Raw genomic sequence first — 14,437 nt, 5'->3', positions numbered from 1 at the left:
TAAATTGTTTTGCATTTGTCTCTGAGTGACTGGAAATTTGCTTGTTAAGTGTTCAGGTGGAGGAAAAAGCTTTCTCAGGTGCAAGAAGAAGCAGTGCTGTGCAGCCAGTGGAAAGAAACATTCAAACAATTATACACCCTACTGCTCCAAGTCATATTAAAACATTCTGCAAGCTAATGCAATGCTAACAACAATGTCTCATAAATGGTAAACGGGCTGGATGAACATCCTGGCTGAGCAGGCTGGATGAACAACCTTCCTAGTTAAAAAATACAGTATCATTGCATTGTTCAACAAGGTTTTAAATGCCAGTTCTGGTTTTATACATGGTACATCTAATCAGAATTTCCTGCACAGCTAATGGCATCTATTTCAAGGAGCACATCAGAGAACTTGCCTTTTGGAAATCCAGCATTTCAACAACCACTGTAGCAAATTAAAAACACTTTCTGGTTCATGTGCTGTCTCTAATAACATCTGTATATGGACTGCCTGAGTCACTGTGGGCCTAATCTTTAGCTCAGAACCATGCCAGAATAGGTGGGTTGGATGCTAAGAAGCAGCACCCAGAGGTAGAAGTGGCAAAAGAATCCTCTCCCCACTCAGTCTGCCGCATGGCTATAGAGCTCATCCATCTAGCTATTTAAGCCCAAGAGTGAACAAAGCAATCTGTGGGCCATGCTCTGCCCTTCCACTAGGTCAGTGTTTCCCAAACTTGGGACGCCGCTTGTGTAGCAGGGCAGGCCGGTTTGTTTACCTGCCCCGTCTGCGGGTCTGGCCAATCCCGGCTCCCACTGGCCGCAGTTCGCTGCTCCAGGCCAATGGGAGCTGCTGGAAGCGGCAGCCAGTACATCCCTCAGCTCGCACCACTTCCCGCAGCTACCATTGGCCTGGAGCAGCGAACCGTAGCCAGTGGGAGCCACGAACGGCTGGACCTGTGGACAGGGCAGGTAAACAAACTGGCCCGGCCCGCCAGGGGCTTTCCCTACACAAGCGGCGCCCCAAGTTTGGGAAACACTGCACCAGGCCAACACCAGAAGGTCCATGTAGCAGCAGTACTCTGACTGCATTTCTAGCTTGCCCACGCACTGCTGTGCAGAAAACCTCTCAAATGGACACTTTCACATTATACAAAGATGAGTATACTCCAAAACTTTCCCCCCAAGCTAGACAGGGGAAGTGAACTTTTTCTACCACCAGAAAGAGAGAGGGTTTTGTGCTTCTTTGTGCATTGGCAACATTCAAACATTTGTACATCAAGACAGAGAAAGGGCCCAGGCACAACCCTCTGGAAAGGAATCCAAATTCTGAACAACCCCCAGCCTGGGAACGTTTGACTCCAGCGTTTTTTAGTATGGCCCACTAAACTGCTGTATGGAGCTGCTGTATGGAGCACATCTAGGGAGCAGCAAAAGAATTGATTAGCAATCTGGGCTAGAATTACGCACATTCCCTACAAATTTTGGAGGAGCTTGTGCAGGCCCACCCCTGAAAACAATGTAATTACATTAGGATGGAAGACATCTTTCGGATTGAAGCTGAAGGTAAGTCTGCCTAGGGGTGCAGCTATGTTATATCAAAACCTCTTATTGAGTTATAAGGAAAGGTTCATAGAAAGGAAAATTCAGCTGCAGGTGTACACAACCAAATTGGCTTCATCATTCTTCCTCCCTCTAACCTCCTCTCAGTGTATGTCTTCCTGCAAAGTTAACCCAGGTGATGAACACCCACATCTGACTTTGGATGTGCCTAGCCCAGATGTAAGTGATCCCACAGTAAAGTCCTACTTATGTTACTGTGTCCTCCATGTTGTGTGTGCACCTGTGTGTGATTGCAGCATATCCAATGGACCTTTGTACAGAGATGATCTGGGATTCTTTCCCAATTGTGGAAGAACTCAGCTGTTCTTCAGGGGCAATTGAGGGAAGGGCTTTAGAGAACTAGTAGCACTCAAGTGACTGAGCCTACATCCTTGCTGCAAAGTGAACAGGTTTTAGCCCAAGTGCAAACAGAACTTGGATTCTAACCCACACCCCCAGCCAGGTAAGCTAGCCCAGGCTTGGAGCATCTCCAAACCCAGAGTTTTGTTTTGTTTTTTTTGTGGATAGGAGAGAGGATTGGGGTAGTGCATGGGTTAACAGCGCAGTGGAGACATACATGTCCTCAGAGAGTACAATCTTGAACATTCTTACCTTGAGACAACATCTTAGCAGAGTTTTCTCTGGAAACAGAAATACCACCATGCTTGATAATAGCTGCAGGACTCCATTTTAGATTGAAGGAGAAGGGCTTGTAAGTGCTACTATTTATACCTTTACACAGCACCATCAGGTGTCAGAATCTAGTACTGCAAAGAAGTCAGCAGTGCGGGAAATTGCTAAATACTGGTTGGTTGGTTCTAATTCTTGATTGTCTAGTTTTGCGGGTTTCTTGGCAGTACTCACTTTCTCTAGCCAAGAAGGAGTAAGAAGGGGGGTGTAATTGTGGGTAGGAGGATACAATATAGATTTAGAAACAGAAAGTAAGGAAAGGGAAGATGGAATGCACAGGGATATGGAGGGAGCTGATTAGCTAAAACTAACAAACAAGGGTTGGAGTTATGGGACTCTGAAACCAGTCCCCAGAGTGTAAAAGCTCACTTAAAGTTGGGACTTAGTGATATTTAGTTCTTCAGGTGGACAATTGATTCTGTTTGTTTTCTTCAAACTTCAGCTTTGGACTCGTGATTATCTGAGTATCTATTTATATGAGCACTCTTTATTGAGTGTACATGCCTGCATACATACAGAGAAAAGCTTGAAAATGTGAGGCCTAAAGCCTCCAGTTAGAAGGCAAATAAAAAGAACCCAAAAGTATTTTACAGGTAAAATGATTGGGTTTTATACATTGTGTTTTAAACTTATTTTGGAAGTTGAAAGTCAAACTGAGCTATTTTTGGTCTCTTTCATGCTTTATCACTTGTAACACTGGCACAACTGAAGTTTGCTATGTAGGTAAAAATGCAACTGAAGTGTCTATTTCTGTACATCTCAAGGTAAAAATTCTGTTATTGGAATTTAGTTAACTAGTGTACTAATACACAGGCTAAACAGAATCTACTAACTCTCTTTTACCTGTTGGCTCTGTAGGGCTAGCAAGTCAAATATAGTACTAGATTATTTTTATTGATAAAGCAAACAGATGTGACTTTGAGTACCTAGAGAGCAGATTGGTTGATCCCAGTTCCTTTTCTGCACCTTACTCCACTTGATAAACAAGAATGTTAACAGTAACTCTTCTGCAGAGCTGGGGGGAAATCCCCGAGGAGTTTTTGTTTGTTTTGAGGGAGACATAGATCATCCGTAATCTGAAAATTGGAAAACTTCATCCAGCTCTACTCTTCTGCTAATGAAGTTAATTTGGCCATGTATTTCCTCAGGCATTTATTTTGTTTAAAGAAATAACTCTTCAGGAGTTCTATTTTTCTTTACTTTTTATAGTATTTTCTTGAAAAAATAGAATAGAGTGAAGAAAAAGAATTATCAGTTGCTAAAAAATACAGGAAGCAAGAGTGTCTGCCTGGGATTGGGATGGGGGTGGGAGGTCACACTTCTCTCCTCAAGGGAACCAACAAACAGCAGCAACAGGTCTCCAATTCATTTCTTGGGAGAGGTGGAAAGCATCAGCTTTGAGGTGATTTTTCATGCCTTGAGGCTTGTGGACTATAAGTTGTGGGGTTCACTCCCTGGGAGACATGAAGAACAGCAGGATAAATAATTACTCCAGTGTTCCCCTCATGAAATTTAGAAGTTCTATTGGCTTAATCACTGGACCCTTGTAAACTCCTTGAACAGCAACCTACCTTGGATTCAAGCATGTGCTAGCCAAACCTTTGGTTTCTTTGATCTATAGCATTTGGTGTGAAGGGGCTTGGAGAGTATACTAGAGTAGCCTGTAGCCCTAACATGCTCTTCAGGTACATATGGGCATTTACAATTCCAGCTTTGTAAGAGATATGAGTGATCATCACAAAACTTAAAACGTACAAATCTCATCAGATAGATATGCTTCTCTTCAAGTAATGGTAACAGCCTGCTGCTTTTTTTTAGTCCACTATCTCGATTATCTTGGAATCTTCCCAAAACTTCTCCTCTGGCCCAAGAGTAGGTACAACAAATTTCAGTGAGGAAGTAGGGGCTCAACCCTGTCAGCTGCTGAGCATCTTCCACATGGTTCTGGACATCATCAACTCTGATTAGCTTCAATTGCAGGTTTATAAAGAATGTTAGTGAGGGGTAAAATCAGGTTTGGGATGAAAATGATCTTGTAACCTCACTGTGGGGTCACGAGGACAATGCCATAATTTTTCCTGACACGCACCACTTCTCTATTTCTTCAGTGAGGGCATTCCATGCATATGTAAGATAAACTCAATTTTCATTTTATTTTCACAGTTCATCTTTAATTTATGGATAAATAATTACTCCAGAATTTATCCTGTTGCCCTTCCTTGGGCAAAAATCCTACTGTAGTAAATGGGAATTTTGCCCCAGGAAGGGCTGCATGATTAGGTCCTCTGTATTGAAATCAGGAGTCAGGAATACATAATTGTAGGCTTTTAATCATTCATTTTTCTTTGGCAATATATAACAGAAGCAACTACATTTTAAAACAATGTAACAATGGAATTATATATTTTTTAAAGTATTACCACTGCAGATGGGGAAAAAGCTATCTTGGATTGGAGGGGTTACAGATCAAATTTTGGTTTTGAGTTAGACCCCAAACTGGGTGAGGCTTATCTTCCACTTCCAATTCAGGTGCAGACACTATCTTGTAAGAACAAGTGTTTGTTCAACATTTTGGCCAAAGGGAGACAAAGAATCACATGAGAATACCTCATCTTCTGAGATTTCCACAATCCTAAGGGGAAAGTTTTTGAAGAGGATAATGGTTTGCTAAGAATTATTTGCTTAGCCTTCATTTAGATGAGTTATTGCCCCCCAAAAAATGCAGATAGTTAACACCCTATCTTGCATATTCCACTGTGCCACTTGCATTTCCAGTAAAAAAAAATATAAATGGCTAATAACAGTGGTATTTCAAAATAGCTGTATGTAAACAAATCAGTTTGGGAGAGTTAAAGCTAATGATATGTACAAACTTTCCCCCGAAATCAGTGTGAGAAGACTAAAGAGATTTTAAAATTAAAAAATGAAATGTTAATGATCAGTTTTCCTTCAGAGCAGTGCTACTTTGTACAATTTTGCTCAGAAAAGACAAACAAGCTGTTCAAAGATCCTTGCTATTTTGCCTAGGAATGTTTTTGTTGTTACTGCCCCACCGTGGCTCATCCAAATATCAATGAAGGGCGATTGTTTTTTTCTGCCTGAGCAGACACTTGGAGAGGGGGAAGAAAGCAAAGGAATCTTTCTATATTTATTCAGTCTGCCATGCTAGTGATGTACAGTTATAGGCAAATACAGCTGTAATCCCTGATCACATTGTCTTCTGAGTCCTTATTAAAAAGCTAATGTATTCCTCTTTTCAATGTGTATATTTTCCACTTATAAATAGTACTTTTAGATAGCAAGAAATAGAGAGAGATGCAGTAGATAAATGGGAGACTGATCCAGAGAACAGGCATATCATTGAGTCATAATAGGGAGACTGAATCCTGTGCAGTAACTCATGAATGGTAACACCTTTAATGAGTGATATTATCCGCCTGTGTGTGTAAGCGCTTTTTCTACTCACAGTCTCACTACACAATTTTTTCTTTTCCATGGCTTATTCCTGAGGGAAATTCCTAGGTGTGCACTGTAATCTGGATATATGTTGTACTACACTGTATTTTTGGTTACATCAGGGCATCAATCTGACAATCAGCAAATTCCTTTGTTTTTGCTTATTATCCATTCTGTATCTTCCCATGGCTGCCATTAGATACAGTGGGCTCAATTCTCTTGTGCTGTGTGGCTTTGGGCTGCACTGCCACAGCAATCTGTCTCACGAAGCAATGGATGCTTAGTCTTTCCCCTCTCCTTTTTGCTGCCAGTGTAGCAATGAAAGGGAATATGTCTGGAATATCACACTGCCATGCTGATCTCTAGCAGCCATTGTGGACTCTTGGGCCTGTTTGTAGTTGTCATAATTTAGAGCAGTACCATGCTGCTCTAACTCAGTATAGAGGGAGTGGACCTTATATACAGCATCCGTAGGCTCAGGGCAGGGCAAGGATGAGCTTTAAACTACCTTTGCACACCACTTCCTGCTTCGCCCCCGCACTTGCACAGTTCTACTACACATGGCTTAACTATAACGAAGGATCCATGTCAAGATGTTTCCAAGCTGAATCTGATTAAAATGGGGAAAAGTGTCTTTTGATTCATGATTGTTTCCAGCATCCAGGCACAGAAGCAGGGAGAATGTTGCAAAATACTGAGTCACCCTTCTCTCTGACCTTGATTTGCAACATACAATCTAGCAACATTCACATCATGTCTAACATTCACTAGGTTAAAAAGATCAGTGAGCTTACCCACCCGTACACACATAGCTCACCTGTTTTGTGAGTTCAGCCTGTCATCACACTAGAGTTCTGTGTTCCATCTGCACAAGATGGCAGAAATCTCTCATTCTCGTACCATGCAGGCTACCACCGCACCATATTTCCTATTGAAGCTGAAGCATGTTTGAGGCTGAGCACACCATAGTACTTAACTTTCCTTGATGTTATTAATATCTAACCTAAATCTCTCTTGCTGCAGATTTAGCTACTTACCACTTGTTCTACCTTCAGTGGATATGGAGAACGACTGATCGTCATCCTCCTTATAACAGCCCTTAACAGACTTGAAGACTGTTATCAGTTCTCTCTTCAGTCTGCTTTTCTCATGCCCAAGTTTTTTTTTCCCCAGACTTCATCATAGGTCAAGTTTTCTACACCTTTTATTGTTTTTTGTTGCTCTCCTCTGGACTCTCTGTTTGTCCACAGCTTTCTTAAAGAGTGGTGCCCAACACTAGACACAACCCTCTGCATACTGAATTTCAATTATTCTTAAAGCTGTCTAAGCAGAATGCTTACTCTTGCCTTTCAACCTGCATTGAAGGGTTTTTCTTGTTTTCTGGAAGCATCAACATGGCAGGGCACCAGGGAGCTTCCTTCTATTACAGTGATTGTTTAGTTAGGATGCCTTGTGGAAGGGCTGCCTAATGTGACCACTTGCCCTATGAAAAGCTCACTGTGTTTCCATATCAAACTCTTCATTCATTGTATCCACCTCTCACAAGAGAATAAACAAATTCTGTGAAATGTTTTGTGCTTTCCAACATTTGAAGAGTCTGCAGCTCACTGTGGTATTAGGGGGCTCTGCTCATGGGTTTATTTGCAGAAATTTGTCACTTATGCATGCAGTCAAAATACGATGGGGAGTGTCTGCCTAGCACGTGGGAGAAGAAACATCATTCACAGCTCCATCCTCTGCTTTGCAATTCATGTGTAATTATGGCTTTTATTCTTGGAAGCACTTGTGTAGTGGAGTATCCTTTTCAGCATGTTCCTTACCCTCTGCTGGGCTAGCTTTTCACTAGAGAAGAAAGAACAGTTTAAATAATAACTCACTGAGAAGGCAGACAGCAAGGCACTACATTAATGGGTGGAGTGTACCTTAGGCAGGCAAGCAGAAAGAGCAGTAAGTGAGGAGTGCAAAGGATGGCAAAAGAAGCCTTCACAACATACCAGAGCCAGCCCCAATGAAGTTACAGTGTTGCAAGGTTGCATCCACGGCATCACCCCCACCCCCAACCACAGTAGAGTTATTGTTAGGGAGCCCAATATTTTAAATAGTTTTAAGAGAAGAGCTAGGACAATTCAAGGTTTGGAAAACATACCTTAAAATGAGAGACTTGAGGAGTTCTGTTTACTTAGTTTCGTAAAGAGAAAGTAAAGTACACTGTGGAGACTATACCTAATGCAACAAGACTCCAAGCTAACCAACAAAGGCTGGATGATCCAAAGTCTGGAATGCAAAGCTAGAAAAAAATCAAACTGGAAGAAAGGCACAAACTCTTGATATTAGAACTGGGTCAGATTTTTGGATTAGTAGTTTATTCACTGAAATAATGCAGTTTTGGAACTCTCCCAAACTATATGCTGAATTCAGACAAACTGGAAAAGAAAAAAAAATGAAAATGTTTAGATTTTCCAGGCTAGATTCACAAGACACCAGAGGTACTACTCCCCTGACCCCATAACTTTAGCCTAGTGGTTAGGGGAAATTACCTGGGATGTGGGAGATCCAGGTTCAAATCCCCCCCTACTGTGGAGCAGAGATTTGAATGTGATCCCCCACCTCTCAGGAATGTGTCCTAACCACCAGGTTAAAGTCATTCTCTCTCTTTGTGTCCCCATGACTATTCAAGTCTTTTATACATAGTGGAAAAGCTTCCATAGGAGAGACTTAGTTGATAGCCTGCTGGTTAGGCATTCACATGGCTGGGGGGAGCCCTCAGTTCAAATTCCTGTTCCACATAAGGCAAAATTGGGAATTTCCAGGTTTTCTACATCCCCAGTGAATACCCTAACCCATGGGCTCAAGGTTATAGGGTGGAGGATACTAGCTCCTCCTCCACCTGTATTGTGAAATTTGCCCTTTATTTCCTTTGCTTTTGTTTTAAATTTTAAATGCCAGGAACTGAAGTGAGAGAAACAAGGTATGTGAGAGAAGTTAAGATATTCCCTCATGCATCTTGTCTCTCTGATATCCTGGAACAATATAGCTACAACAAAACTGCAAATAGGAAATGAAATGTTTCATTACAGGTCAAAATTTCTTATTGACTTTGGTTACTGAATTATTTCTGAATTTGCTGCTTAGGTTCAATTCAAACCAATTTTTTTATTATTATTTTTCAAACCAAACATCCGATTCACCCCACTCTACTTAACAGTGCAGGTAACTACCCACTAGGAAGGCTTACCAAGGGATGTGATAGACTCCAGCTATGAACCCTTTGATAGAGTAGCAGAATCTACTCTTGGAAAGAGTGGCAGATGTTTCACCTTGCACTTCCTCAGAATCCAGCCCGAATGAAGCAGAATGCCTCTGGAGATGACTATCTTTGCACAGCCTTCCCTGATGCATGTGTGTGAACATTTCCAACCCAACCTGTGCCTTAAAAGAGAGTCTACTCTCATGGTTAAGAGTCAGCACACATAAATTCCACATTTCTACAAACCACTGGAAGAGAGTGTAGAAGAGCAGCCAAGGACAACAGGCACTCGAGAGGGAGCGTGAAGGAAGACAGGCAGGCAGTGGGGAGTTAGAAGGTGAAGGAAAGGAAGATTTCAACTGTCTTCTTGTGTAACATAAATTAAAAATGTGAGTCCTGTGAACAAGGCTATAAGCACTTTGTGGGGGCTCTGGTGAATAACAAACCACTTAAGCTCTGTTCTTTGGTTTATTATAATGCCACCAAAGTCTCTTGATATGAATAACTTTGCAATTTATAGCAACCTACAGTATTCATTCATTCTCACTCCCCCACATATCACACATGATGCCATGAAAGAGCAAACAAATACCATTGGTATTTCTTATATTAGCAGTGTAGGCAAGAACAAAGTATTTCTCCCATACTACAAGAAGTGTTACATCAGCTTTTGAGTAAAATATTCAAATGTACCAAAGTGATTTAGGAGGCTGGGTCCCATTTCCAAAATCAACTTAGACATTTAGGAATTTAAGCTTCAGTGAAACTCATGCCAATACACAGCAGTCTATTCCTGCACAAGCGCACAGTGCTATAAGCTCAGGCAATATTCAAAAGTTCACAGTTTGGGGGCATTTTCATAATTTCTGTACCATCAGTGAAACTGTAATTTACATAGGGCCATAATCATGATACATCTCCCCTATTTTATAAACAACTCCACCAGAGTGGTCCTTTGGGGCCATCTGCCTGTCCCAAGTCAGGATAAAGGAGGAGGGTTGGGCGTGGGGCTAGCAACCCCACCCCGTAAAAAATCAATTTGCTACAGAAACGCCAACAATAGAGATAACAGAGGCTTTTATCCTGGAAAAAGAAGGGTCTTCAACTCGAAGACGCATGACGCTGGGTGGTGAAAGCCGCGAGGAAGCCACTAAGCCGATCACCCTTCTTGCAACCAGAAGGATTACCATCGGTACATGGAACATGAGGACCATGTATGAGTCAGGAAAGACGGCGCAGGTTGCAGTAGAGATGAGGAGCAACAACCTGACCCTACTAGGTATTAGTGAGACAAGATGGACACAAGCTGGACAGAGGTGACTGTTGACAGGAGAGTTGTTGCTGTATTCTGGACATGAAGAGAGCGACGCACCCCATACACAGGGAGTAGGCTTCATGTTGTCTAAGCAGGCACAGAGAGCACTGATTGGTTGGGAGGCACACGGCCCCAGGATCGGAAAAGAGGCCGTCCAAGAAACACCTGGCGACGCGACCTTCAGGCTGATTGCACAAAAATGGGCTATACCTGGAACCAGTTAGAGCAAATGGCCCAGGATAGAGGACTCTGGAGATCTGTGGTTGGCGGCCCATACCCCAACTGGGGTGACGGGCATGAATGATGAATTAATTTTATAAACATTTTAATAGAAACATTAAAAGCAAATAAATGACACCCATATTCCCACTCCGGGTTCCCTTTGGCCTGAGGTTGCTACCACATAGTTAAGTTGGAGTATTGTCTTTACAATAGACTCAGCTGGTTACATGGTCTTTGAGATTGTTTAATCTACTCAACAGGAGACCACACCAAAAATTACCTCTTTCTGTCACCTGTCTCTGTGTCTAGCAAACAATCTGTGAATTTTATTCCCTCCTTGTGGACCTGACCTCTGGACGGTTCCCTGTCTCTCTGTTCTGTGATGATCTCTGTAGCTCTCTCTGGGTGTTATGTCTGCTGGTTCATAAGTGGCTCCTGTTCCTTCAAATCACGTATACCTCTTGCATAGTCACCTTGTATGAGCTAGTGCCTTTAGTCCTCTCCTTTTGGTGTCTCTCTAATATGAGGATCACAGGAGTACTTGTCTCTAGAGCCCATAGGTCCTTGGCTGACCTGTCCTACTCTAGTGCCTATTTTCTCTAATTGTTGGACATCTTTTCTTAGCAGTATCTCCGTCCTTCCGGCTGCAGTAGGTTTCTCCACATGGGTAGCAGGGTTTTGGTCCTGCTTCATCCCACCAATGCACTGGACTGTTTTGGCACCTCTGCAATGGGGTATTCCTGAGCATGAAAAATGCTAACACAGTGTCTGAACCAGAAGAAATAGCCTTGTGTAACAGTCTCTTAGCTGTTTTCCCATTACTTACCATTACTCTGTGGGTATGCTGGGAGGAGATGCGGTGGTCACACTCTGATCTGCATGCAAATTCCTTTAATTCCTCTGAGGCAAATTGGGATCTGTTGTCAGTGAATTAATTCAGTTTCTGGATGCCATATCTCACAAATTGCAAATCAGTATGCAAATCACTGACTTGCTTCTTGTATCACACAGGGAATCAACCTTCTCAAAATTTGAATTTTAGTCCACTGTACACAAGTATTGCTTTTTCCTTGAAAGTAAATAAGCCTGCTCTCACCTTTTCCCATGACCAGCTAGGCAGCTCATGTGGTAACCGTCTCTTTTTGCCGGTGGTTATCACAAGACTGGCAGGTGTCACACCCTTCATCATGGAGTGGAGTTGTGTATTCATTCTCGGACAGTAAACATACTCTTGAACCTGTCTGAGACAGCTGTCAGTGCCCAGGTGTGAGGCATTTTTTTTTCATAACATTCCTATCTAACAAAGGGCAACAGCTCTCTGTCTTCAAAACATGATTCCATCCTGCACACTCAACTCATCTTTCATTTGAAAATATGGTTCTGCTCCTACTGATACTTGGCTTTTATCTTCTGGCCATCCTGCTGGTATCACTCTTTTGACTGCCTGTAGTTTGATGTCCTTTTCTGCAGCCTCTTTGATTTCCATCAGCATCGCTGTTGAAACCAGCATGTTAATGGATTCATTGTTCTGATTCCCTTCCCCCAAGTCACTGATGCTGGGTATATATGCCCTGCTTAGAGTGTCAGCTAACTCCAGTAACCTTCCTGGACAATATCTGATCTTTATCTGGTAGCACTGGAGTCACATCTACATCGTTTCAATCACTTTGGAGCACTAAGAAAGTGCTTTGCCGTGATTGTCTCTAGGGTTTTGTGGTCTGCTTGCACTATTACTGGTTGATCATAGGTGAACTGATAGAATCACTCCATTCCAAACACCACAGCCAGAAATTCTTTGTCTATTTGGTGTACCCCCATTCAGTCTCTGACAGGACTCTGATGCCTGGCATAAGCGACAGGCTTCTCCTGCAAAAGGGCTGCATCCAATCCTTTCTCTGATGCATCACTCTGGAGTGTCAGTGGCAATCCTGGCCAGTAGTACTTCAGGACATGGGCATCAGTTATCATTTGTTTCAACATCATGTCAAGTGGTTTATGTTGGGGACCTGACTATACTAAAATGGCAACAAAATGATTAAGGGTATGGAACAGCTTCCATATGATGAGAGATTAATTAGACTGGGACTTTTCAGCTTGAAAAGAGATGACTAAGGGAGGATATGTTTGAGGTCTATAAATTCATGCCTGGTGTGGAGAAAGTAAATAAGGAACTGTTATTTACTCCTTCTCAATAACTATGGGTCACCAAATGAAATTAATAGGCAGCAGATTTAAAACAAAAAAAATGAAGTATTTATTCACACAATGCACAGTCAACCAGTGGAACTCCTTGCCAGAAGATATTGTGAAGGCCAAGACTATACCAGGGTTCAAAAAAGAACTAGATAAGTTCATGGAGGATAGGTCCATCAATGGCTATTAGCCAGGATGAGCAGGGATGGTGTCCCTAGCCTCTGTTTGCCAGAAGCTGGGAATGAGCGACAAGGGATGGACCCCTTGATGGTTGTCTGTTCTGTTCATTCCCTCTGGGACACCTGGCACTGACCACTGCCGGAAGACGGAATACTGGGCTAGATGGACGTTTGGTCTGACCCAGTATGGCTATTCTTACGTTGACCAGTCCCATTCAACATCCTGCCTTTTGAGCTGATGTCTGGGTTCCACTACTGCAGCCAGCTGTGGACAGCACTTTGCCAAAAAATTTGTCATTCCTGTGAAGTGCTGTACATCTTTCACATCCACTGGAGCTGGCACTTCTCTGCTTTGATCTTGTTGTGGTCTGCTTTCAGTCCCCTCCTGTGAGCAGGTGTCTAATCTATGTCACCTCATGCTGTGTGAGTCACAATTTGGGGGGAGTTAGTTTTATGTTTTTGTTCTGCATCACTGTGGCTTGCAGTTTTCTGGCAAAGTCTTGTTCAGCTTCTGTATCATTTTTCCCTTCACCTACAATGAGGATATCATCTGCAATTATTTTCACCCCAGGCAGTCCATCCAGTGGTTGGATGAGCCTTCTGTGAGGCTGTGGCAAGATTCAGCGTAGTGCAGACGTCTTTGCCTTGTTCCCCTATTAAGTAAAATAATAGTTTTCCTTTCCTGCTGTTGTCGTCTTCCTTTCACTGGGTCCATTGTTGGACTAGGTCTGCATCTGCAGGGCTCCGTAGGGCGTCAGACTGAATTCTATGGCAAAGAACTCACAGCTCAGATGCTGCCACCATGTTTCATTCACAAAGAGTGAAGCTGAATGCAGGTTAAGTTGGACAAATGGGACTTCGTTAAACCCTATACATTGCTATGTCCATGTGGCTGTATTGCTTCCAGTCCAACTCCTCACGTTCCTTGTTTCCTAGTGTCCCCTCAACAACAGTCCCACTGGGGAACATAGGCCCTCTGACTCCCATGATACAACCAGAACTGCTACAGACAGGTGGGTAACAGAGCCTAGCTTCCACCATATAAATAGGGCATACAAACAAGTTAATGGTGGGTTTTCTGACTGTTGACACAGAATTTGCTGTGACACAGAGGGGCAAATGTTTGTTTTTGTCTTATTGGGAAGCAAATACTGAAAACATGTTCAGAAGCTTAATAAATAACTCTGGAGGGAACTTAACACCAATCTGTAAAACACATAGCCTTGCTTTCAGTTCTTATTAGTCATCATGAGGACTGTCTTCCAAGATAGTGAGGGTATTATCATGGTTGACTACATTACACTTAAACCCATCAGGGTAGCACTATATTTACCGGCTGTGCAAGCTGCAGTAAAATATGAAAAATACAGATTATGGCACACTCTTACATCCCTAAGGCCTTTTTTGAGTGGCTTATAATGTCTAGTTTAGTTTATATTGTGCTTTAAATTTGGCAGAGATGTAAACAGGCAGGCATGTTTTATTTTCAATGTAGTTAAGTCCTTTTGTTTACCTACAGCTAGATCATTCCCTGTCACGTAACTGTGGAGATTAA

General features: G+C 42.5%; 1 protein-coding gene and 1 long non-coding RNA gene across 2 annotated transcripts in view; one reads left to right on the top strand and one right to left on the bottom strand.

Annotated features, from left to right (window-relative positions):
* Window positions 1–2,266, bottom strand: part of LOC120371687 — a 100,647-nt gene extending 98,381 nt beyond the window's left edge. Inside the window, exon 1 of the long non-coding RNA XR_005584526.1 lies at window positions 2,193–2,266. This is a non-coding gene — a long non-coding RNA (uncharacterized LOC120371687). The remainder of the gene's footprint in view (window positions 1–2,192) is intronic.
* PCDH11X (protocadherin 11 X-linked) overlaps window positions 1,959–14,437 on the top strand; it is a 1,093,295-nt gene continuing 1,080,816 nt past the window's right edge. Inside the window, exon 1 of the mRNA XM_039487734.1 lies at window positions 1,959–2,043. The gene's annotated coding sequence lies outside the window, so the exon portion shown is untranslated. The remainder of the gene's footprint in view (window positions 2,044–14,437) is intronic.

This window comes from Mauremys reevesii, linkage group 9 (genome assembly GCF_016161935.1).
Source record: "Mauremys reevesii isolate NIE-2019 linkage group 9, ASM1616193v1, whole genome shotgun sequence".
NCBI classification, from domain to species: Eukaryota; Metazoa; Chordata; order Testudines; family Geoemydidae; genus Mauremys; species Mauremys reevesii.
This window is presented reverse-complemented; position numbering and strand designations above follow the sequence as displayed.